The sequence below is a fragment of the Podarcis muralis genome, chromosome Z (genome assembly GCF_964188315.1).
Source record: "Podarcis muralis chromosome Z, rPodMur119.hap1.1, whole genome shotgun sequence".
Lineage (NCBI taxonomy): Eukaryota > Metazoa > Chordata > Lepidosauria > Squamata > Lacertidae > Podarcis > Podarcis muralis.
The window spans coordinates 25460979-25486029 of NC_135673.1; the positions used below are offsets into that span (position 1 = coordinate 25460979).

A 25051-nucleotide genomic window follows, 5' to 3' on the forward strand; every position below is an offset into this window, starting at 1 on the left:
AATGCATTATGCTTTGACTATCATTTTTAGCTCCATGATCACTGCAGATGGTGACAGCAGTCACGAAATTAAAAGACGCCTGCTCCTTGGGAGAAAGGCGATGGCAAATCTAGACAACATCTTAAAAAGTAGAGACATCACCTTGCCAACAAAGGTCCGTATAGTTAAAGCCATGGTTTTCCCAGTAGTGATGTATGGAAGTGAGAGCTGGACCATAAAGAAGGCTGATCGCCGAAGAATTGATGCTTTTGAATTATGGTGCTGGAGGAGACTCTTGAGAGTCCCATGGACTGCAAGAAGAACAAACCTATCCATTCTTAAGGAAATCAGCCCTGAGTGCTCACTGGAAGGACAGATCCTGAAGCTGAGGCTCCAATACTTTGGCCACCTCATGAGAAGAGAAGACTCCCTGGAAAAGACCCTGATGTTGGGAAAGATGGAGGGCACAAGGAAAAGGGGACGACAGAGGATGAGATGGTTGGATAGTGTTCTCGAAGCTACAAACATGAGCCTGACCAAACTGCGGGAGGCGGTGGAAGACAGGAGTGCCTGGCGTGCTCTGGTCCATGGGGTCACGAAGAGTCGGACACGACTAAACGACTAAACAACAACAATCATTTTTAGCAGGGGTTGCCAATCTTTTTGGGCTTGTGCACAAATTTGCAAACTGGAGAAACTATCACACACAAAATGCAACCAGGTACACAGTGCAACTGACTTTATTTACTGCAATAGAAGACTTCTTTCAAACCTAATTTTGGCAGAGGTAGTGAACTTTGGGAAGCAGGGAAGCAACCTTTTATTTTATTTTTTAATAATTTACATTTATATACTGTTTGATTGCAAGGGGAAGAACCTCCTCAGGTGCATGTTCATTCATAGTCACCACGATGTCTCCAGCAGTTAGCAACCACAGAACCATAGTATTGTAGAGATGGAAGGGACTATGAGGGTCCAACCCCCTGCAATGTGGGACTCAACCTACAATCTTGAGATTAAGAGTCTTATGCTCTACCAACTGAACTATAGGAATCTAGGAAGCTGCCTTACGTTGAGACATAAATTGGTCCATCTAACTATTGTCTACTGAAACAAAGTGGCTCTCCCGGGTTTCAAACAGAGGTCTCTCTCAGCTTAACAGTAAGGAAATTCATTAATAACAACTCCTCATTAGGACTTTGGCTACCATTATTGTAAAAGGTAAAGGGACCCCTGACCATTAGGTCCAGTCGCGGACTCTGGGGTTGCGGCGCTCATCTCGCTTTATTGGTCAAGGGAGCCGGCATACAGCTTCTGGGTCATGTGGCCAACATGACTAAGCCGCTTCTGGCGAACCAGAGCAGCGCACGGAAACACTGTTAACCTTCCCACCGGAGCAGTACCTATTTATCTACTTGCACTTTGACGTGCTTTCGAACTGCTAGGTTGGCAGAAGCTGGGACCAAGCAACGGGAGCTCACCCCATTGCAGGGATTCAAACCACCGACCTTCCAATCGGCAAGCCCTAGGTTCTGTGGTTTAGACCCCAGTGCCACCTGCGTCCCTACCATTATTGTAGCCAACCAAAAATGTCACAAGATAGTATGCAAGCTTTCAAGTTCTCTAGAACTCTTCATTAGGCTAGCATACCACCTAAAACTAATATTCAGCTTTGTTCATCTAAAAACTGCATCATTTCCTGTGTTTTCTTCCTATCAAGGAACAATGTGTTTCACCCAAGGATGAAGACAAACCTGAATAACTATAGAGTTTTATATTCTATAGATGTGGAATTGGCCATGGTATGAAATTTGAAAACTGTGTAGCACCTAACAGAGCCCACTTTAAATGTCTGCTACTTCCTCCCACATGCCATATTAATACTCTTACCAGATGCAGACTCTACTCACCTGTAAGACCAGTAAGTCCAGGGTCTAAGGTTACCTAGCTGCACCCCTGAGCACAGGACAGGCTAGGAAGTGCAAATGAATACAACAAAACAGATTATTATCCTTCAGCAAAATTATGATGGTGATTCAAAGCCTCAGGAAATAATTGTTGACATGGGAATGGGGTTGTTACAAGTGTGTGCCTACTTTCACCTGTGAAACGTTGGAGGGGTGGGTTGTTTTTTTTGGGGGGGTAGGCTTCCCGCCCTTCTAAAAAGAGGACCCTCTCTTGGGCTAATGAAGGTTTATCTGAATTGTCAGCTACAATGTCATCTTAGACCCCTCATTGTTTTCTCTTGTAGGATTAGCCAGCAATGCAGCTTCTCATATGAATTGTCAAAGACAACACACACACTCATGGATTTCCTTCCATCAGTGGCACCACGTCACTGCAGCCATAGCAACCGCTTTCATCTTAAAGGCACAGGAATGCGTAATGCTCCAGTTGCATGAATTCAAGGCAGCCGCTTTGTTAGCCTTCCTCAACAAGACAATGAATGATAGATTATTATGTCCCGTCTGGGAAGCAGTGGGGGAGAAACTCTCCTCTGGGATGGTAGTGCTGACTCAAGGATAATTTATTTCACTGAGGGAGGGTGGTACGAATCTCTTGGTAGGAAGAGAACAAGAGCAGCACAATTTGTGCCTCCCAGCCTGCATATTTTTCTTGTCCGCAGCAACAAGAACCAACTGTTCAGAAATATGCTGCCGTCACCAATATGGAAATAGATTGCCTGATAAGGAGCTACTGAAATAAACTTGCTTTGTAAAGACAATGGAAGTGACAAGTACCTGAATGAGAGGCTTTCACCGATTCTATTTTGTAATTCTTCTAAAATACTGAAGAAATGACCTTTAATTCATAGTTGTCCTATTATTGTATTTTTCTATTTTTATTCATTTTTTATCCCTTGTGGCTTTAAATTACGACAAATACAATGAATTTCAGCATGACAAAAAATAATGCAAGTGGGACCTGCAATAAAGTGTTGTGGAGTGTTTTGTTCCTAGCTGGCTGTCCGGAACTCTGCTCTGTTCCAGGATATTCCGTTCTATTAACCCTCGCCCTTGGAGGTTTTGTGCCAACTCCTCCAGCATTCCATGGCCACTGGGCATGCTCGGTCTTCATTGAAGGGATTTCACACATGAGTTCCCCTCCCCCCTAAGTTTTTTGGTACTTCTGCAAACCCTGAGGTTTACCTAAGTCTGCTGCCACCTCCCTCTTGATATTCTTGATATCCTCTTAATAGATATTCTATTAAGGAGTAGAATATCTTTATCATTACTAACTATACAGCTCTTTATATTCTGAACTGAAGGCAAAGTTTATTCTTGTTGCTGAAGAATACTGTTCCTAGCAACCCCAAGATCATTGGATAGAATAACTTTTTTAACTGTAGCTGCTTTTAGAATGTTTTTAACTCAATTGTTCCCAGCATGTTTTAACTGTTCCACAGTGTACTCCTTCGGGAGGAAAAGAAGGTCAATCAATAAAATCATCCAGTCAATAAAATAAGCTGTGTTACATATCTAAGCTGGCTCAATAATAAAAGATCTCTGGAGGCAAGGGACAAGATTGCCAGTGCATCAGATTTATCATCAGAGGTCCCTCTCCAGATGCATCCGCCTTCAGAGATTAGGTCAATGGAGGTTGGGAAGAGGCACTCTAGGGTTATGCAAGAGACCACAGAGAGGCATTGTCTCCCCTGGAAACTTGCTTGCCACCTACAATTTTTGGTGGCAAGTGAAGACCTTTTTTTCTGTGATAGGGATGGAAAAAACATTCAGAGCAAATATGTTCACAAATGCAATCACTTCTGCTCAAATTATAAAGAGTCAGAATGGCGCAGCCCATCTCAAGCATCGATTTTGATCACCTGAGTCCACCATTCTCCACTGCTGAGTCCCCCATCCATGCCTCCCAAGAGGGAAAAGAACTCAGCTTAGGAGACAGAACCAGGATGACAGAGGGATTCACTGAAGATGGGTTGAAGATGGGTTGAAGCCTGTAAAGTGGGATCTTATCATGGACATGGGTGCGTGTGTGCCCACACAAAATTATAACAAAGCATTCCCAAAAGTCAAAATAGGGACCACTTTGTAGTGGGAATAAGTACAAGGACATTTAGTATAATTGTCACTTTAATTACTTTAAACACGAAGTAGTGGTTATCTGCTGAATAAAGTGTGCCTTTCATTCCACGCAACTGTACAGACCATGTATTGTTCCTTCAGGCTAAGGTAAAATAGACAAGAGAGTATGTTTGGTTTGCCTATAAGGAGTAACCTGCTGAGAAACATCCTAAAAAGCTTAATAAAAGAGCTTCACAGGGCATAAAAGTAATAAAAGAAAAATACTCCTATGGCTATTTTCTGATAAATCCAATGGGTGAAACAGGTATAGGCTTAGATTTCAATTGTGGAGGCCAATTTATACATGATGGGTGAGGTGGCAGCAGGAAAAAAAAGGTGCAGAAATGGCTAAGAAACCTTGGCTAATAAGCAGGGATGGTGCATGGAAGCTATGATGCAGTAACGTATGGAGGGCCACTGGTTCTGATAGTGGCCTAACATGTTCCTAATACTCTCATCAAAGAAGTGGCACATACCTGGGTGGTGGCTAGCTATGTACTTAAAGATGCCACAACTAAAGGTCCTAAGTGTGACCTTGCGTCATGTTTTGCATCCAACAGAGTGTACACTGTTCCCTGTGCTTGGGTGTGCCTCTAGTCTTTTGAGCCAGGGATCAGGCAAGAGCATAGCACACAAGAGGCTGATAAAAGGCTATGTCTGTCTTTATGCAATTTGCAGGCCTTTCTGCTGTTGCTGTCCATGCCTCTGATACATGCCTTAGGACAGGGATGGGGAATCTGCGGCCCTGGAGATGTTTTTGGACTACAGCTCCCACAATCACCAGCTGGGGCTGATGGAAGTTATAATCCAACTGCCTTGGGAGGGCCTTAAATTCCTCATCCTTGCTTTAAGCATCAAAACTCAGCAATATAATCTTAAGTATGACTTTTTTAAAAACTACTTTGTGACTGAAGGTGAGTGAAGGAGGAAGAAGAAGAAGAAGAGGAGGAGGAGGAGGAGGAGTTTGGGTTTGATATCCTGCTTTATCACTACCCAAAGGAGTCTCAAAGCGGCTAACAATCTCCTTTCCCTTCCTCCCCCACAACAAACACTCTGTGAGGTGAGTGGGGCTGAGAGACTTCAAAGAAGTGTGACTAGCCCAAGGTCACCCAGCAGCTGCATGTGGAGGAGCGGGGAATCGAACCCGGTTCACCAGATTACGAGTCCACTGCTCTTAACCACTATACCACACTGGCTGTGACCGTAATGGTTATAACCTGGAAGAGTGGGATGGGAACACTACATTTCTCTTCTGCCACTGCTGAGTAGAAGCCTAAGAAGGTGGAAGGTCCAGAAAGTTACTGACCAAAACGAAAAGACTCAGTTCACGAAGTTTAGCAGCTACAATACTGTGATGACGGAGGCGTAAAGTACTTATGCTGCACAGCTGCAGTGTGGATAACATCAGCCTGCATTCATTACGGCTGACCCCGATGCAAAAACCCTTTTGTATAACTTGTAGTGTGACAACTTCCTTCACCAAGTTGCCGCTCAGTGGAGGCAGATGGCAAGTACAATGTGTCATGACTGTTGTTGAGGACAAGCAGGGATAAAGAGGGCAAGAAATGTCACAAGCTTACACTTCCTATTGTCCCTACTTCTTGTCATGTCCAAAGCTGATATTTAGGAGTGGCCAGCGTGGTGGGACAGTGATGCAGAGCTGCTGTCCTGGCACTGATGTCATTGCGATTTTCCTGAATGGTGTGGGGGGCAGGCAGACAACAGGCAATAAGCTGAAAAGCGAGGTAAAATGTTTTACATACATAAATGAATAGAAATCCAGCGTAAGATACTATCAAACTAGAAAAGGAAGTGGGAGGAGGACATATCTCATGCACTAGCCATCAACTGCCATGCAGGGTTAGTGCTACCAGTGCTTGACTTTGTGGAGTTTTGATATTTTTGTTTTTTGCCACATAGCTCTTGATAGCTGTTATAACACAAACTGATTCAGCATGATGGCCACTCAGGAAAGCCTTTATCTGAGAGCACTCATGCAGCTGAGTCCCATAAGGAGCTAAGAATACCTCGGTTCACAGGTACACCTAGCAGAACCCACTACAGTATTGTTATTGTAGCTTCAAAGGAGCTTAGTCCCAAATACAATGGAACTCGGTGGGATTTATTTCTGAAGAAACATGCTTAGAATCTGGCTGCCTGCATATTGCTAAAGAGTTGTGCATTTTTAATCACAACAACTATGCATATGAGCGGTTTTTATCTGAGTTATTTTTATCTTAAAGAACATCTAGGTGTTAGCTTCACACACATTTCTATCACAAAAGAATGCATGTGCATTCAAATTCTCTCACCATCTTATTCCTACAGAGCTGCCATGGTGAATGGATAACAATGCTATATGGGTGAAATACCATGAACTCCATAGCTCCTGACCTTTGTTACAATTGGCAAGAAACTAAGAGATGTAATAGATCAAAGTCTGAATTGAATCATTAATTACAACATGTTAGACAAGCAGAAACCTGCCAGTTGTGCTCTCATTGTTTTAGGAGTAAAAATTAAAAATGCCTTTTTAGTTAGCCAGGTGACAACCAAAGGGGGGAAAAACAGAGCTGGATTGAGATGCCCAGGCTTGCAAATCAATAAACAGACATAGGCAGGTTATGAAACACCCTCTTGAGTTGACTCAGGATATTAATCTGCCTAGTGCAACAAAAAGCAAAAAATCCAGAAAAAAATGCATTTCTGTTTTGCTTGTCTCTCACCTATTACTGGTGGGTCAATTCCTGAAAAAGATTAGAGAGTAGGAGGGGCAGGAAAACAAGGGAGGTGCAGGTCTGAAGTTTCGTAACCTGGATCCAGTATTTCAATTAGGCACCATTGGTTGTCAGAAAAGTATTCACTATCACCAAAATAATATAAGGCATCGGGATAGCACTTTCCAGAAGGTGGGCTATGGAGATTCTTTAAATGAGTGATTCTTTGACTTTACTTCATGCTCACAATTGCACAAATAACCATAATTAGTTGCAGGATGCATATTCTGTCAGTTGCAGGATGCATATTCTCTGGTCGTGGAGAGGAGATGGAAGAGTCGCCATCAGCCGCAACACAGATGTGTGATGTCACATGCACACACCTGCACATAGTGCGTATGATGTCACATGCACAACATGCAATGTTGCACTGCGTTTTTGGAGGAGCCCCCCTCCCCCAACGTGATGTGATGTTGCGTGTCTTGTGTGTGACATCACACACATTATGTGCAGGTGTGTGTATGCGACGTCGCACATCCGTGTTATGGCGGCGGGCCCCCACAATCCTGAGGGCGAGATTGCACCCCTGGGGAGGGGTAACTAATGCAGCAGAAGACAGAATCGGGATTCAAGATGACCTTAACAGATTGGAGAACTGGCCCTAAACTAACAAAATGAATTTCAATAAGGACAAATGTAAGGTTCTGCACTTAGGCAGGAAGAACCAGATGCACAAATATCAGATGGTGGGGGGGACACACCTGGCTTACTCATCAAATATGTGGATGATACAATAGCCACCTTCAAATATCTAATGGAAGATGGAGCAAGTTTCTCCTGTTTGAGAGTAGGACCCAAACAAATGACTTCAAATGACAAGAAATGAGATTCCGACTAAACATCAGGAAGAACTTTCTGATGCTAAGAGCTGTTCAGCAGTGGAACAGACTCCCTTGGAAGGTGATGGACTCTCCCTCCTTGGAGGTTTTTAAGTAAAGGTTGGATGGCCATCTGTCATGGATGCTTCAGTTGATATTCCTGCATTGCAGGGGGTGGGACTATTTGGGGTCCCTTCCAATTCTACAGTTCTATGATTCTATAGAATTCTATAGAACTGTAGATTCTATAGACGCAGGTGGCGCTGTGGGTAAAAGCCTCAGCGCCTAGGGCTTGCCAATCGCATGGTCGGCAGTTCGAATCCCCGCGGCGGGGTGCGCTCCCGTTGCTCGGTCCCAGCGCCTGCCAACCTAGCAGTTTGAAAGCACCCCCGGGTGCAAGTAGATAAATAGGGTCCGCTTACTGGTGGGAAGGTAAACGGCATTCCGTGTGCTGCGCTGGCTCACCAGATGCAGCTTGTCATGCTGGCCACGTGACCCGGAAGTGTCTCTGGACAGCGCTGGCCCCCGGCCTCTTAAGTGAGATGGGCGCACAACCCTAGAGTCTGTCAAGACTGGCCCGTACAGGCAGGGGTACCTTTACCTTTATGATTCTATGATTCCATGATAGTGATGTTGTAAACAGACATCATAAGCATAAGTCATTGTATTCTATGCTTTAGACACACCGGATTACTACGCAGAGAACTTCTATCTCAGGATGTTAGATGACTGGGCAACCTGGTTTTCAGCAGAAGTGGATTTAGGGGAGCATGACCTGCTTGGTGGCACTGGGCCTGGATGGTCATCTGTCATGAATGCTTTAGTTAAGATTCCTTCATTGCAGGGGGTTGGACTAAATGACTCACAGGGTACCTTCCAACTCTACAAATTTATGATTCTTCTGAGAAGTAGTTCACTTGCAAAACCAAGTCATTAGCTTTAGCTAGAAATCTATGTTGATATGAAAGATGATGAAATGTATTTAAAGAATTTGCTGGCATGCTCTTGCTGCCTTCTTTGCTGCTCTCGGTCACTGGTTATGTGACATGCTGTAGACATCTAGAGCAAGGCAAGTCTTTAACACATGCTTTGGCAGCCCAGTGTGACATATCTGTTGCTAGTTATTCATTCCCACTAGGCCAAAGGTTAATGCTGGTCACTGGCATCTCATGGCTTAAAACTGGTGTTTGCTGTTATATACAAGCATATTACAAAGCTGCACTTCCACTGCAGATATGTGTTTTGCTGGCTATTTATAATACACCATGATTGTAAGCATATAAGCACACAGAGATGGTACTCATGCCAAATCAGAAGTCAAAAATAGACTTCAAGGGTATGTGACGGCAAAACTGCTGTACGGCAACTGATGGAACTACAATTTCTCAGTTTCTGTTCTTGTATGAATAATTTAACTTATCACCATACGGTTATGAAGTAAGTCAAGGATATATTTCCAAAAGGTAACGTCAGTGGATAGAAGACCTTCTGGCTTGGATCTATTTGTCTGGGTTTTGTTGGTCACAGCCTGATATTTATTAAGTTTTAGGAATAAAATACAATTCAGAATAAAATGTTTCTACAAAACAACATTTCTATACGACATGCAATCCCTGATGCTTCTGCTTTTCCTAAAGCCATATCAGACACAAACGTCTCCACAGTTTCCAGAGGCATAGGTGAGTTAGTCAGTATCAGCAAAACAACTACTTCTGCAGCCCCTCCAAAGGCTTGCCATACATCAAGAAAATTCCTGATGTGCCCTGACATGTCCAGCAGAAACTGTTTGTTCCCAAAAAAAGTATCCAGAGCTGTTTTTAAGGGTTGAACCCACATCACGACAAAGCTAGTGGGGGGAAAGGTGCCATTTTCAACAGAGAAGTGGACAGGAGAGGTGTTTCAGTCTCCTCCTGCCTTCCATTTCACCCCACAATAATCTCTTTCATCACTAGCTAATTTTCTCTGTGATACAGCAGCATGTGCCTGAATATTTTGGTGACACAGAAACCAGCTGTGGTGATAGTGTTGCAGAGGAAAAGCAGTAGCCTGCAATGACTTGTATTGAAACCAGGACTCGGGTCTGAAAGATGTAGACACGTTGCAGAGTAAAAATAAACTGAGTATATCTGGGCATGTACTTTCCAACCATCACTGAGTGAACTCAACCATACATTATAGAAGTATATCCAGACTGAATGCCACAGCATTGACATAGGCAACAGCACAAGGATATGACTTTTAAAATTAAGCTTGGATCTCACATACAAGCATAGGGTTATGATCCTATTGACCAGTTAGCTATTGTGTAAAAACAAGTGCCCTGACCTGTTAGATAAGACGAAGGGTCCATCTACTCCAGCACTGCTTGTGGACATCCAGCCAGCTTTTGTGATATTCATAAGCAAGGTCGGAAGGCAACAGTACTCCCCCACCAGATGCCTTCTAACAAGTATCCAGAGGTACGCCGAACCTGAAAATTACATTTAAGCTATCATGGAAAATAAGAGTTTTAGGCATACACTCCATAAATTTATCTAAACCCCTTTAAAATCATCTTTGCCATGGCCATCATGGCCACTACACTGGGTCTGAAGTACTAAATGTTTTGCATCACTAACTGTCTAAAGTGGCCAAATCATTATTCCTGTGGACATGTAAGCCTACTCTCTTTTGCTACCTTTCCGTTCTGGAGAGTTTTGCAGAACTTGAAAGCTTACATAGTCTTTGGTAAACACAGACAAGAGGTAGTTATGCTGGCCTGTAAGGGGGGGGGGATCCAAAATCCACATTAGGGCGATACCATTATTAGTCTAATTAAAATGTTACAAAATAGTGTGCAGGCGTTTCCCAGAACACTTCAATAGGCTAGATAGTAAACAAAGAGGAAGTAGGAGAAGAAGAACCAGCAAAGCCAACAAATCTACATCAGGTTAGAAAGTTAGATTTGTTAAATTTACAGAGATCACTTCTCCCTACAAAAAACCCCAAATCATGTACAAAGTAAAAATGCAATAAAAATGACACAAGCATGCTAGAAAACATAGAATAAAATATTAATCCCCATCACAGCCACCCACCCACCCATTCTAAGATGAAATAAAAACAGGACAAACATTTAGAGTCTTAAGGTGGAGTGTGGAAGGAGGCAGCAGATTGAAATTAGGGCCTGCTAGGAACTTTGTGGGTTTCAGGTTTCATCCATTAATAATAGAAATGATGGCCAATAATAGAAATGGGAAAATTAAAATGGCAGTATGTTGAAGGCTAGAAATCCTTATGGCTTATTTTTTGGGTCTGCAATGTTTCATAAATTTTTTTTTGCATAATTCATTATAAATCTGAAAAGTGCATGCTTCACTCAGGGGCAGATTAGGATTGGGTGAGCAGTACACACACACTGGGCAATGAGCCGAAGGGACACATCGTCTCTAAGGCCAGTCATGTTGATTGCCTTTGATTTAATTGTGTTCCCTTAGACAAAGTAGATAACAAAAAGAGCTGCTTGGAAAAGCAGACATGATGCTACAAATTTACCTAGGTTTTAGGCAACTATACAGTAATGAAATGGGCCTATATGCTGGTCTGCTGGACAAGTAGGGTTAATTGTTCCTCCAATGTCACTTTCTGATATAAATCTCCCTTCCCATCTTTAACTGTTATGTATTGAAGTTCTCACCCTGGCCACCAGGAGTATCGTGTATATAGTTTTCACTCAGGTGCACGTCGGTTACTTTAAGCGGGAAACCCTGGGTTGTTGTTGCTACAATGTTGACAGCCGGCTGCCTATAAAAGCAGGCCGGCTGAGCTGTTTGCTGTTCAGTTCTGTTCTGGCCTGTGAATAAACAAGAGCTGTTTGCAGAATCGCTGTGTCGTCTGATATGTTCACCCACAACTTAACATTAACTATTCTATGCCTATATGGAAATGTTTTCTCCAAAGCAGGTTCTCCTTCATAGAGACCACGTGTTGCGGTGGGAGTAACCATGACTTCCCCTGTTGCTGGGCGGGTTAGTTTGGATGGCCATGAGTTTGATTGGGCACCTCCAATGTTGCTGGGGAAAATTTATTGTTGCAATTTTATTTGATTGATGGGGCTGCTATATAGGTCCCTGTGCACAGCGTTGAGCTTCCTCTTTTCGCTGCGCATATTGGATTACTTGCCCACCCTCCCTTTCTTTAGGGTTTTTTCGCACTGACCTTGCTATGCCTTGTCATGGAGTCGTCTGCTTTAGAGCGGGGGCCCGGTAGGAATTTTACCATTTGGCTGATTGGCTGGTGCCATTTGGGTTTTGCCTACTGCGTAGCAAATCATCACAACTTGTAAGGTTGCGGTTAGGCATTGGTTAATTTTTGGTTGGTGGAGGGGATGTGGTTGGCTGTGCCTGCCCCTCCAATGCTGCTTCTGCAAGAGTATTCTGTTAAAGGAATCCAGTGGCTCGCCATGCTTTTGTGCAAATCCCTAGCAAAGGGCCAGGGCCACACAAGAGCTCCTGGGAGCATTTGGGGAAAGGTGAGAGCCTGGCACGCAGCTTCATTCTCTCCCCAAAATTGTTTGACCTTACTGTCATCCACACGGGTGTGGTTGTCAGTTCTGTTCCTACCTCCAAGTGGGAACAGACAGTCGCTAACCAATGCCTAAGCAACCACTCACATACTGTAATTCAATAACGTTGTGGCCAAAATTATGCCAAAAACCAAAACAAAAATGATGTGTGAACCGTGTTTTATTTGGGGGTGTCTTGGGGGTCCTCGACACTCAATGGGACAGACAGCAACTTGTTTACGTTCGTGTGCACACAATTTAGATTGAGCAAACAGTATGAGGGGAAGGATTATATCTCATTTTAGTGTTGCAGACTAGATCCAATTTGGGATCTGAATCCAAAAAACATTGGGGAATATGATCACAGATTTCCTGTAGTCAGCTATTTTGGCCCTAAAAAAGCAGTAAGAAGTCTTACTGTTCAATTAAGAATACAGTGGTACGTCGGATTACAGACGCTTCAGGTTACAGACTCCACTAACCCAGAAATAGTACCTCGGGTTAAGAACTTTGCTTCAGGATGAGAACAGAAATTGTGCTGCGGCAGCAGGAGGCCCCATTAGCTAAAGTGGTACTTCAGGTTAAGAACAGTTTCAGGTTAAGAGCAGACCTCCAGAACAACTTAAGTTCTTAACCCGAGGTACCACTTTACAATTCACCTTTCCACTGAAGGTCATGGAAATGACCCACTGACTTATAAAGGCTGTATTGCTTCTTTAGTTAACAAAGAGGTTCTGAATAACACATTACAGATATGTGTGGCATAATTTCTTTATCCTGAGTCAGTTCTAGCATAGTACTGTGTACTCTGATGGGCAGAGGCTATTCAAGTTTCAGGAAAATGTGTTTTCCAGCCTTTTTACCAGAGACTACTCTTAGAAGAAGAAGAAATCGGTTCCCTTCAAATGTTTTGTACTACAGTTCCTATTATCCTGGAACAATAGCCATATTCGTTGGAACTGACAGAAGTTGTAGTCAAAAATATCTAGAGAGCACTAGGTTGAGGAAGGCTGAGCTAGGAGTTAAACCTGGTACTACATGCAGAAGTTGGCCGCTTTTTTTTTTTTTAGTGCACTTGTATGACAGAACAGCAAACGAAAAAAAGTGTATATACAAACTATTCACAAAAAGGGCTCATTCACACTTCCACTTGTCCCATGATTTCTGGACACAGGACAAAGGAAGAACCTTTTGGACCCGTGCCTAGAAATTACAGGGCAAATGGAAATGCGAATGAACCCCAAGAGGGAGAAATGTTTGCGCAGCAGGGGGGGGGGGGAGCAGTATGCCATTGAATACCAGCTGCTTGGAAGTGCAATGGGAAGAGTGTTTTTGTGCTCAGATCCTGCTTGCAGGCCTGACATAAGCATCCGTTGGACCATAGTGACAACAGAATGCTGGACTAGACAGGCCCTTGACATGATCCAGCAAGCCTGGTATGAAAAATCCAGTATCTGACAACCATATCCACTCATGCTAATAATATATGCAACCTTGTAAGCTAAGATTGCATTTCTATCTCACATGAAAGAATAAGGAAGGATTTAACTGGATGTTGACTACACATCCATCCACTGTTGTAACAGAAAGGGGAGAGGAGGTAGAAAGTGGGGTTTTCATTCAAGGATTAGGCAGGGAACGTGCGCTTAAACCTTAGGTGTCAATTAACAATTTTGCCTTGGTATTTCCCAAAACAGTTCAAGGATTTGGCATACTCATCCAAAACAATTAGAATCACATCCTGTTGATTTTAATGGACCTTCATTCGAATTTTGAATGAATCACTAAATTCCACTATAGCTTGCTGCAGTTTTTTTGTTTTTTTTTACTATGTAGTCAGAAAAGGAACTGTGACTGTTGTGATCTCAGATTGGATGAAATGGGGGTGGGGAGAGATTCCTCATCCTCTGTGTGCTATATACAGCAGAAAAACAAAGCCTTGTTGACTGTGTTCTTCCTTTTCATTTGATAACATCTTGTACGTAACTTCAACCCCAAAGAATCAGTTCTGAAGTCCTACACCAAATATGGTCATGTCTTTAAACTGGAAGTTGAGGGAATGAAATCATGGGAAGAGTTCAAGTTTCAATTATTTGCACGCCAAACCAGTCTATTGAGCACACAATATTTCATACCAGTGTGTACAAGGCCACTAATCCAGAATTTGAAAACGTCTATGGGAATAAATAAATACTTAGATTATTTTTTTTACAATGTGCATTTTAGCACAAAGATCTGTCCTAGCTGCATTTTCTAGTTCCTCTTATACCAACACTTTAGTTTCCATTTCCCACTCTTTTCTCATGAGTCTCAGGTTACTAAGTTTACGAAAGAGTTCAGCCACCAATTTCATTAAGTGACTTCTCAAATGAAAGTTTAGCGTAAAAAATTAATCTTAAAGATGAGCAAAAGGGTTTATTTTCCCCTTTTTCAATTTCACACATTTTAAAATAACCCACAAGGAAGTTTATTGTATAATTAAGTAGTGGATCTATATTTCTAAACTGCATTGAGCTGCAATTACAGTATACAAATAACAGACATCCGTGGACTTTGATTTAATAATGAGGAATCTGGATATTAAGCTAACAGATCTGATTTAAACGTCATTGAAACTGTCAATACATACCTGCCTCTCTCCGTGCTACAAATAGTAGGTGTTTAAAGCTGAAATCCAAACACACTTTCTAGGTCCATGTTGGTGGGAAGAAGGAAGATTAGCATCTACTGGTAGATCTTCAGGTGACATCGATTTCCAATTGTCTAACAATAGCAACAACTGAAAAGCTTGCCCCCACATAATATTAGGTTGCTGAAAATGTATGCTTGGGGAAAAACCCAAAGTGATTTTTTCTCTGAAAGTATTTGTAAGCTTGGTTCTGGTACTGATCTCAAATTCCTGGGCTGAGCATTTGTGAAATAGAAGCACTCTATTTCATAGCCATCTGGCTGAGCCACTATTTTGCATCTTGAAGTGGATGTCAGGGATAAACTTAAAGAGGCAAAAACTCCAACGTTAATCCTACAAGGCTAAGATCTGCTCACCCACGTTCTAGAGAATAGGCCCAACTGAGCAAAGTGAAACTTACTTCTGAGTAAACAAGAACAGAGTTGCACAGCAAAGCTGTTACCCTATTCAGTAGTCTAACTGTGCAGTTTCTGCTTCCTATGCAACCACCATATGCATTGCTGATCTGCATGAGTATCAACATTAATTGGTGTGTGCACTGACTGGCCGATATACATATTCTCTCCACTTGGGTACTGTGTTAATTACTTGCCTACCCTCCAATATTTCTCTGATGAAAATAGGGACGTCCCATTCCATAATGATAATTTTACTATTTATACCCCACACATCTTATTGGGTTGCGCAAGCCATTCTGGGCAGCTTACAGCATATATAACAACATAATAAAACATTAAACAAACCTTCCCTATACAGGATTGCCTTCAGATGGCTCGGGGGTTGGATAATTCCATACCCTCCAACATTTCTCCAATGAAAATAGGGGTGTCCTAAGGAAAAGCAGGACATTCCAGGATCAAATCAGAAACTGGGACGGCTTTTCTAAATTAGGGACGTCTCTGGAAAATAGGGATACTTGGAGGGTCTGTACTTGGACAATGTATAAAGCATGTCTAATCAGTTCACATTCTCTGCTACCCATTTGGTGATCATCCATTGTTAACTGGGCAAGATGCAAAGTCACCATGTGACACTATTTGTGTGGCTTCTCCATGTGAACATTCACTGCTACAGGTGAATTTGGTTAGTTAAGCTGTTTCTAACCCAGCTGAGTCCTCATTTCTGATGCTTGATTCAGTACCAGAGCCAGCCTATGTCCTTTTACACACACAATTCCAGTTTTTCACCCAAACATGCTTTGGGGTGGGGGTGGGGGGCGGGGATAGCTGTTGCATTCTTTTTTTTACAGTGGGTAAATATAACTATAGAAAAAGAGGAAGGGGGATCCTTGAGCTCCTTGCAAGAAAAAGGTGGGATATAAATGCAATAAATGAATACATGAGGGATTCGGCACAGGGGACTGCTGTGGGGAGGAATGGGTGGGAAACTTTCCTTCACTGAACTTACTTACCGGTAATAGTGAGAAGTAATAATACTAGAAGTAATGGTAGTCAGAAGTAAGCCACACCAAATTAGACTGGCCTTTTCCCAATGAAAATGAATACCAGATTGTGGCCCAAGTAAATATATCTTATGATCCAAGATTCTGTGTTTCCATCATAATTTTTAATAACATAATTTTGATTAATAGCTTGAGATTTTACACTACTTTATCATGGTTTTCAATAAATTATTGGTTGTGGCGACATTAAGTTTTCATGATTTTATTGTGTTTTGTGTTGGTACCCCTCTTTCTCAAGAGACAGTGAGTGAGCCTCTGGGGGTGAAGTCAAACCGTTGAGCACCAAAGTGAACTTCCCCAGCGCACATGCCTGAACAGGGGGGCGCATGGAGTCCTAGGCTGAGTGGCTGGGGAAACCCAGCTAAATGGGCAGGGTATAAATAGTAAAATTATTATTGTTGTTGTTGTTATTATAGGCTGCCTCCTTCTCAGCCTCGGTGATGTAGTCCAAAGGAAAGAAGAGCAATACAGTTGGCACTAGCTTGGCTGCAGGAGTTGACAGAAGGAGGCATACAAGGTGCCATCCAACCGTCTTAGGGACTCCACTCTAGATTTGTGCAGGGTTTACTCCTTAGCATTTTCTTCTTCCAAAGATATCCCACAAAGCAGAGGTGGTTTAGGGTCAAAGTTTTCATTCTCCTAGATGGGCTACCTTCCCAGGTTGATAAGCCCCATCTGCCCCTCACTTCTCTCTACAGCACATGCAGAAACCTCCTTGACCATTGGCCCTCTATTGGTTTTGTCTGCTCAATCTTCCAGAGTCTTCGCATGCAGGGGAAGTCACTAACTCATTGAGGATTTGAGACCAATCGGCTACCCTCACCTGGTTTCATAGGCGCCGACTCCATGGGGCCTGAGGGGGCCCGAGCCCCCTCAAAAATTTTATTGGGGGGGCTCTGCCCCCCCAATAATTTAAGAAAATTATTGGGCGCGCGCAGCGGAAACGTCCTCCGCCGGTGACGTCACCCGGGCCTTGCGGAAAAGGCACTGCGGGAGTCGCCGCGGCCGCGGCAGGGCCGCTGCAGAAGGGTGAGTGGCGAGGGCGGGACGGGGCCGCGCGCTCCTTTCCTCGGCTGCCCTCGTCGCGCGCCTTGGCTCCCGCGGCCGGCGAGGGGAGCCCGGGCCGCGCGCGGCTGCTGCTGCCGCCGCCGCCTCTCCTGGGGGCGCCGCCTCCCCGGGCGGGAACGCTGCGGGTGCGCGAGGGAGGAGGGCGGCCCCCGGGGGCTGGGAGAGCCGGGCTGCCGTGGCCGAGAGGGCTGCTCTGCCGGGCGCCGCTGACATTGGAACTTAGAAAACTTCCCGGGGCAGGACCCCGGTATGGGCCCCCCCAATATTTTTTATAAGTCGGCGCCCCTGCCTGGTTTAGCTCGCTAGTTGAAGCAATTTCCTGGGGGTTGCCATGTGTCTTCTTTTTCCGGGACACACTCTTTTTCAGGGGTAAAATTTGAGACAAATTGCATTTATTTCCTTTGAATGGCTGTCATAGCATCATCTTTTTTACTCTTCAAAATATGGCAACCACACTGGGGTGTGACCGCAGTCGTATGCTGACAGCTTCTAGGAGCCACAGGTGAGAGTTGAATGCGGGGTAGGGATCAAAGGAGGACAATTTACCCCAAATAGAGCATGATGCATTCCCCACCAGAGGTACTACTCCTCCCCTAACACCCCATACACCCTACAACTTTATTGTACTGTTACATTGTTCATAGTACTGCTAATGGATTTAACTCACATGATTATCCAGTTAGATTTCACTTAACTTTCTTGTGCTCTTAACTTAACTGGGGGTCATGAAGTAATTTTCTTGAATATTTCATTGTGTCCTTAAATTAATTTACCGTAACTGGGGGAAGCCACTGTTTGATTTGTCCTTTTATGATGATTTTTTATGTACCAAAATTATCATTGTTGCTGTTAATGAACAATTATAATTTTGCCCTAGCCACTCTGGACGGCTCCCAGCAAAATAGTTAAAAAACCATAAACTGTTAAACATTAAAAACTTCCTTTACACATTCTGCCTTCAGATGTCTTCTAAAAGTCAGTTATTTATCTCCTTGATATATGATGGGACGGCATTCCACAAAGCAGGCCCCACTACCAAGAAGGCCCTTGGGCTTGGTTCCAAGTAACTTCACTTCTCCCAATGAGCAAACCGCCAGGAAGGCCTTGGAGTTGGATCTCAGTGTCCAGGCTGAAGGACAGGGGTGGAATCACTCCTTCAGATATACAAGGCCAAGGGCATTTAGGGCTTCAAATGTCAGCACCAACACTTTGAATGGTTCATGGAAATATACTGGGAGTCAACATAGGTCTTTTAGGACTGGTGTTATATGGTCCTGGTGGCCACACCTAGTCACCAGTCTAGCAGCTGCATTCTGGAGTAATTGTAATATCCAAATCACCTTCAAAGGTAGCCCCATGTAGAAGCTCATTGCAGCAGTCAAAGCGGGAGATAACCAAGGCATGTACCATTCTAGCAAGCAAGTTCACAGACTTGTTTTGATTTTCCTCTTCCCTCCCTGTCCCTTTTTCCTTGTGTGCGGTGTACTTTTTCTTTATTGTTGTTGTTGTTACCCTGAGGGTAGGGGCTGCTTTGTTTTAACTGACTATGCATGCTGCTCTGGCAGCCTTTCTGACTACAGTACTTTAGAGTGGGGCACAAATGTTCACACACACACAATATTTTGGATGAAGGCTGTATAGAATTTTAATAAATAAACCTATGAAAGGCATATATATGTCTGATCTGTTATACGTTGGCGGTCAAAAAACCAAAACCAACAACCCAGATCGAGAGAATAGCTTGAATTCCTGTCAGACCTCGCGCTCGCCCACCGCCACCTCTGAAGAGACATCGCCACCTCTCTGGGCGAGGCTCTCTTCCTACCTCGCCCGCCTCCAGCCCATCACCTCACCCTCCAGCCGCCTGAGCAGCCGACGCCGTCGACGAAGACGACAACACCGTCACGGCCGGCTCCGCTGTCACCACCAAACCTCCCCTCCCACTCTCTCTCTCTCTTTCGCTCGCGCCCTCCCTTCCTCCTTTCTGTGAGGCTGCCCTTCGCATCAATCAGCAGAGCGAGGCTTCGGATTGGTCCACGCGCCGGGGCACACACCCACTCCTCCCCCTCAATTCCCCTCCCCCGTGTTACCTCAGCCGGAGCGGCCCCCGCCTCCTCTCCCGTGGTCTTGCTTCGCTTTCTTTCCCCCCTCAGCCATTTTAAACAGCGTGAGGCGGGCAGCGGACCGGCTTCAGTTGCGGGAGAGGAGAGATTCGGTTACGGCAGCCGGGGACAGGAAAGAGTTCTCGCTCGTTCCCCGCCCCACATCACGGTGAGATTCGCCTGACGGCGCCCGCTTCTTAAGGGGGGGGGGGGGAGATCGCTTCCCGCCCATTTTTATTTGGGAGAGATTATTCACCTGCCCACCCTATATATAGGGTACATATATATATATGCCGGAAAGGGGTCGCCTCTGCCTTCCGCCGCATGAGGTGAGTGATGCTGCGTGGCCCTTGCGAAAGACAGTTTGCTTCCTTCCCTCCAGCCGTCGCCAAAGGGGATGAAAGCTTTTTCCCCGGTCGGGTAGAAGCAGGAAGCGGGGATCTCACTTCACCTTTTCGTTGAAAGCTGGCTTTCGGGTCGCATTCCTCTGACCTCGCCTTTATTAACACGCCACCTGCGTTGCCCAGCTTCCCTTTTCTCTGAGCCACCCATTTCCCCCTCAGCCTCACTGACCCCCTGCCCTCCCCTCAGCGTGGGTTGTAGCGGTAGATCAATCAGCTCAAGGCCATCCGATTAATCGGCAGGGGTAGGAACCCCTCCTCAGGTGGCGCTACTTTTGCCTAGACAGGTGTACATCCTCAAAGCCGCTTGCCGGTAGGATGTAGGGGTGTGTGTATGGAAACCTCTTTGTGAATTTGCATGGCTGTGATGCAGCCTAGAAAAGTAAGGATTGCATTCCTCCTCCTCACACTTTTGCTTCTGGCCATACCGCTATATTCCCAAATGGTTGTCCATGAGAAGAAATGTGGTCCTCTGGCAGGGAAAGGGCATGCTGCCTGCCTCCCTAAGCCAGGGTTTCTTTAATCAAGTGAGAGCCCTAAAATTTGTGTTTGTATGTTTAATGTTAATCCATTCAACAGAATTTATATTCTGCTTGGGCATTGAAACCTCAAATATATGTTGTTATTAATGCCATTTTTGTTTGCCTGTTCACCTTCTGAATGTTTTTTTTTTAAAAAAATCAATAAAAAATACAATAACATCAATAAAACATTACAGAAACTCAGTATACATGGCGGCCCTCACACTTGAGTCGTGTGTGTGTGTAACACATACATTTTATACACATTTCATAGATTAATCAGGTAAGTTAAAATTCATACAAATACTCAACTAGTAGTGCAATCTTCTATATGTCTGCTTATTGAGTTCAGGGGGGCTTACTTTTGGTAGGTGGGTAGAGGATTCCAGTACAGTGGTACCTCAGGTTACAAACACCTCAGGTTACAGACTCTGCTAACCTGGAAGTAGTACCTCGGGTTCAGAACTTTGCCCCAGGACGACAACAGAAATCGCACCATGGTGGCAGCGGGAGTCCCCATTAGCTAAAGTGGTACCTCAGGTTAAGAACGGTTTCAGGTTAAGAACAGACCTCCGGAACGAATTAAGTTCGTAACCAGAGGTACCACTGTATTTGGTTTCCATGCAGTACAATTCTAAGTTAACTGGCAGTGTAAAATTGCTGCCTTTGCTGTTTATATGTATGAGTTTTGACTGATTTAGGCTAAAATTTTCTCCCAATTACCAAGGAGTCTACACTACTGAACTGAGAGGGCCTTATTTCTAAATAGGCATGTATGGATTCTGCTACAAATCAATCTCTTATATCTACATATAATTGCTTATGAGGAAAAAACAATGGGTTCTCTTTCTTTTCTTATTTAGATGATGCATTCCTGGGCTGCAATAGGTATCCCAGAAGAGGTCTTCTGTTTTCTCTTGCACAGGCTAAAATTTTTCTTCAGGGAGAACTTCTAGAGGGGTTGCCATGGTAGTCTTATAGCAAAAACAACAGGGTCTTCAGGTAACTTGAAGATGACCAGATCTATTGTGGCATAAGTTTCCATAGTTGATGAAAGCTTATGTGACAATATATGTGTGTGTCATTATGATGCCACAAGACAAGAGGGTGTTGCTAATTAGAGTGCTTGTTTTTAAAATGTTTAATAAATCTGATTGTGGAAGCACCTTTTAGCCAATCAGAATGCTTTGTGCAGTACAATCCTCTCTGCATGTTTACTCAGAAATAAATCCCACTTTGTTCATGTATGTTTAGGGGTTGCATGTAAGTATGTTTCAGGTTACAGCCTTGGCTAATGTAATCACTTAATTGACTAAGGGTGCAGTCCTAAGATCTTGCAGCTGAGGAAGTCTCTGTACTTGATGCCTGTGTAGAGCAGATGTTCATCCTGAAAATGAAGCATGTTGAAGGAGGTATTGAATGTATCAGACCCCCTTGTTCCCTAACATGCCTCCAAAAAGGCCTAAAACTGTGTTAGTTAGCCCTGGAGCGGGTGTATTTAGTCCTCCTATTAGTGTCAAAATGAGGAAATAAAACGGAGAAGGGGAGGGCGTATAACAGAAGGTAAAAAGGTAAAGGACTCCTGGACAGTTAAGTCCAGTCAAATTTGAGTATGGGGTGTGGCGCACATCTCTGCTTTGAGGCCGAGGGAGTTGCCATTTTTCCTCAGACAGCTTTCTGGATCATGTGGCCATATAACAGAACAGGAAGGTTAGGAGAGCCTGGCTCTGATCTTCCTTTGCACAACGGCTTTGTAGAGTAGGCCAGTGGTGTCTTAACTATCAGGTAATTGCTGCCATTGCACCTGCCAATTATTTCTTTCAGCTCCCAGGCATGGTGAATTTTGAGAAAACGAAGCAATTGCTTTCAGAGGGATCCTGAGGTAGCACACTCTGCACTTCTCAGTCAGTACCCAACTTATCTGACTCCCAGGGAACAAAGAAGTCTGCTTTTATCTACCCCCACACTTTCACCCAGTAGAATACGCTCAGTGGTTACGCATGTAGGAGATTTCTAGAATTCTTGAGGTTGGTGTAAACACAATTTGGAATCCAGAAAGCAGGCTTCTGGTCTCATGAGTAACACACCATAGGTCGTCAGTTGCAGTGGTTTTGATTATTGATAATGGACCCTGGCGTGAGGGACTAGTAGTCTGGCATGGAAAGGACAAAGGGCTGCATATCACAGCCCATTTTTAAGGGCTCTAGCACCCAGGTTGGATTGAGTGACAGTTGGTATTTTTTAGTATACAGGTTAGATTTGGCGGGTAACTAGTGTGATACTTTGTCAGGAGATAGGGAGATGGCATAAACCCCAGAGGACGGCAAAGGTTATTGCTTGTGAAAATCAACACTAGATTTTTGTATCTTCCTGCCAGTCAAAACATTCTGTGCGTTGTGGATTCAGGAGTTGGTGAGAGTATGTGTTGGCCTTGCTTGGCCAAAAGGAAATGTATAGAATCATAGAACTGTAGAGTTGAAGGGATCCCAGGGGTCATCTAATCCAACCTCCTGCAATGCAGGAATCTCAACTAGATCATGCACGACAGAGGACTTTTATCTACAAGAAAACTGAGAAATGCCGCACACACATCATGTTTCACCCTGGATAGAGGAAGTTATAAGGGCTAGGTAATGGTGGTTCCTGTGCCATTTATTTCCCTTCCCCAAAATAATAATCTAATAGTCATAACATACTTTGAGACCATCTTAAGATAAGCAGATAATAGCTAAAATGATCTTCCCTTTATCCTGATAATGATCTTGCTTAGAAGAGAAAGCTACACTGTGCTTGAGTTGATGGGCTCATCTGTGAGCTCACTTTCTTTCTGTTGCATCAGAAAGGATGGGTTGTGTGGATGTGGGTGAGGTTGTTTGTGGGGTTGTCATAGGATTTTTCACTTTCAGCAGCACAAATACTTGTATCAACGGTGTGCAGCACTTAAGTTCTCAGAAGGGAGATAAATTGCTGCTATATTATTTTTTAATTGCCTCTTTTGTATATTGTTTGTCACATTAGGCTACATTTAGGTAAGGAGACTTAACCACAACATAATTTCCTATATATCTATTCATCTGTAAACTGATTGAGTTCAATGGAATTTACTTCCAGACAAGAGTGCAATCCTGGGTACACTTAATTCTTGGGAGTACAGCCCATTGAAGACAAAGGGGCTTAACCACAAGTAGACATTCGTAAATTTGTGTGTAAGATATTTATGAATAACACCAATATATATATGTTTTATTATGAATTTGAAGAATTATAACTAACATGGGATATATTTGCAACATTAGGATTGTAATCTGTTTTAAAAGCAATTTAGCTTGTATGGGACAATCTAATTCTTATCGCTGTCTTGGTCAGTGAAATGAATCCCAGGCTATTTGGTAACCTAAGTTGAGAAATTATTTGATACCATGTGTTTTCCCTAGCTAAACTATGCAGAACTTTCATTTCTTGGAAATTGGTAATCATGCTATGATGATCACTTTATATTTATGGACTTTCGAGGAAAGCAAAGTTGGACAACACTGTTAGGAAAGTGGGAGATGTAGAAGCAGAAGAGTAGGAGAGAAAGAAAAGCAGAAATGAAGATTTAGACGACAGTATAAGAGAACAAAAAAAATAGAAGGAGAGGAATAGGAAGGGACGACATAGGTGTGTGGTTCTGAAAAAGTATCACAGTGGAGTATGAGCAGTGTTAGAAGCAGATATAATTATTATTTTTTGCCAAATGGTGCCTTAAACCTAGGTTACAGGCTCACAAACTGAATGTTTAGGCGCCTTTTTTTTTTTTTTACAAGATTACAAAGCTGAAAATGAATTGTGTATATTATCAGTTCCATCTAAAATCTGACGCATGCCAAGGCACAGCAGCAAAAAAATCGCTACTGTGCACCAGCCAGCCAGATGGTGGAGATGTCAGGCACCATCTTGGCACCCAGGCATCTTTACTTGGTAGCAAGTGGTCGGTCAATAGCCAGCTGGAAAGGGGCTAATTTTGAACGCTGAGTATGAGGTGGTCACCTGGGATGAAGTTCATGTGGACAACAGTGAAAAGAAGTGTAGAATTGGCAGAGGAGTGGGGAGGAAAGCATCTGTAAAGTTGATGAAGTGTGGTCAAATGGGGATTGGATCCTGCAAGTTGGAGAAGCATATGCATGCCGATCAGGGCTAGTGGCTCAGATTTCAAGATGTAATCTGAGGCAGCTTATTTCAGGGTATTCCAGATAGCCTTCTTATCTGTAATGGGGTGCTGCAGTGGTAGGGTGAATATATGTGGGCCCATGTTATTTAAGAATATTTTTGTTAATATTAGAGAGATCTATAGAATAGGCTTAACAAAACTCAGCAGCAGATGTTTATTTCATATTTATTTTACTTATAGAATTTCTTACCCACTCACCAGTATAGGGTCCCAGGGCAGGTTACAGCTGCATAGCATGCAATTATAAAAACAGATAAAACTGTTAAATTTATATTATTCTGTTCCATTTGGAACAGTTTTACTTTTGTAATTCTAACAGTTTGCAAGAGGTGGGTCTTGCAAAGAAACAAAAGCAAACCCTTAATTGTCAGTATGTGTTGTGTAGCCATTGTGAGAAAT

General features: G+C 43.5%; 1 protein-coding gene across 6 annotated transcripts in view; it reads left to right on the top strand.

Annotated features, from left to right (window-relative positions):
• Positions 1-19511: 19511 nt before the first annotated feature.
• ACSL4 (acyl-CoA synthetase long chain family member 4) overlaps positions 19512-25051 on the top strand; it is a 50481-nt gene continuing 44941 nt past the window's right edge. For 3 of the 6 annotated variants that reach the window (XM_028714266.2, XM_028714268.2, XM_077922338.1), the window contains exon 1: positions 19512-19689. The gene's annotated coding sequence lies outside the window, so the exon portion shown is untranslated. Of the gene's footprint in view, positions 19690-19739; positions 19850-25051 lie in introns of those variants that run through there. The other 3 variants (XM_028714267.2, XM_028714270.2, XM_077922339.1) reach the window with 1 other exon arrangement.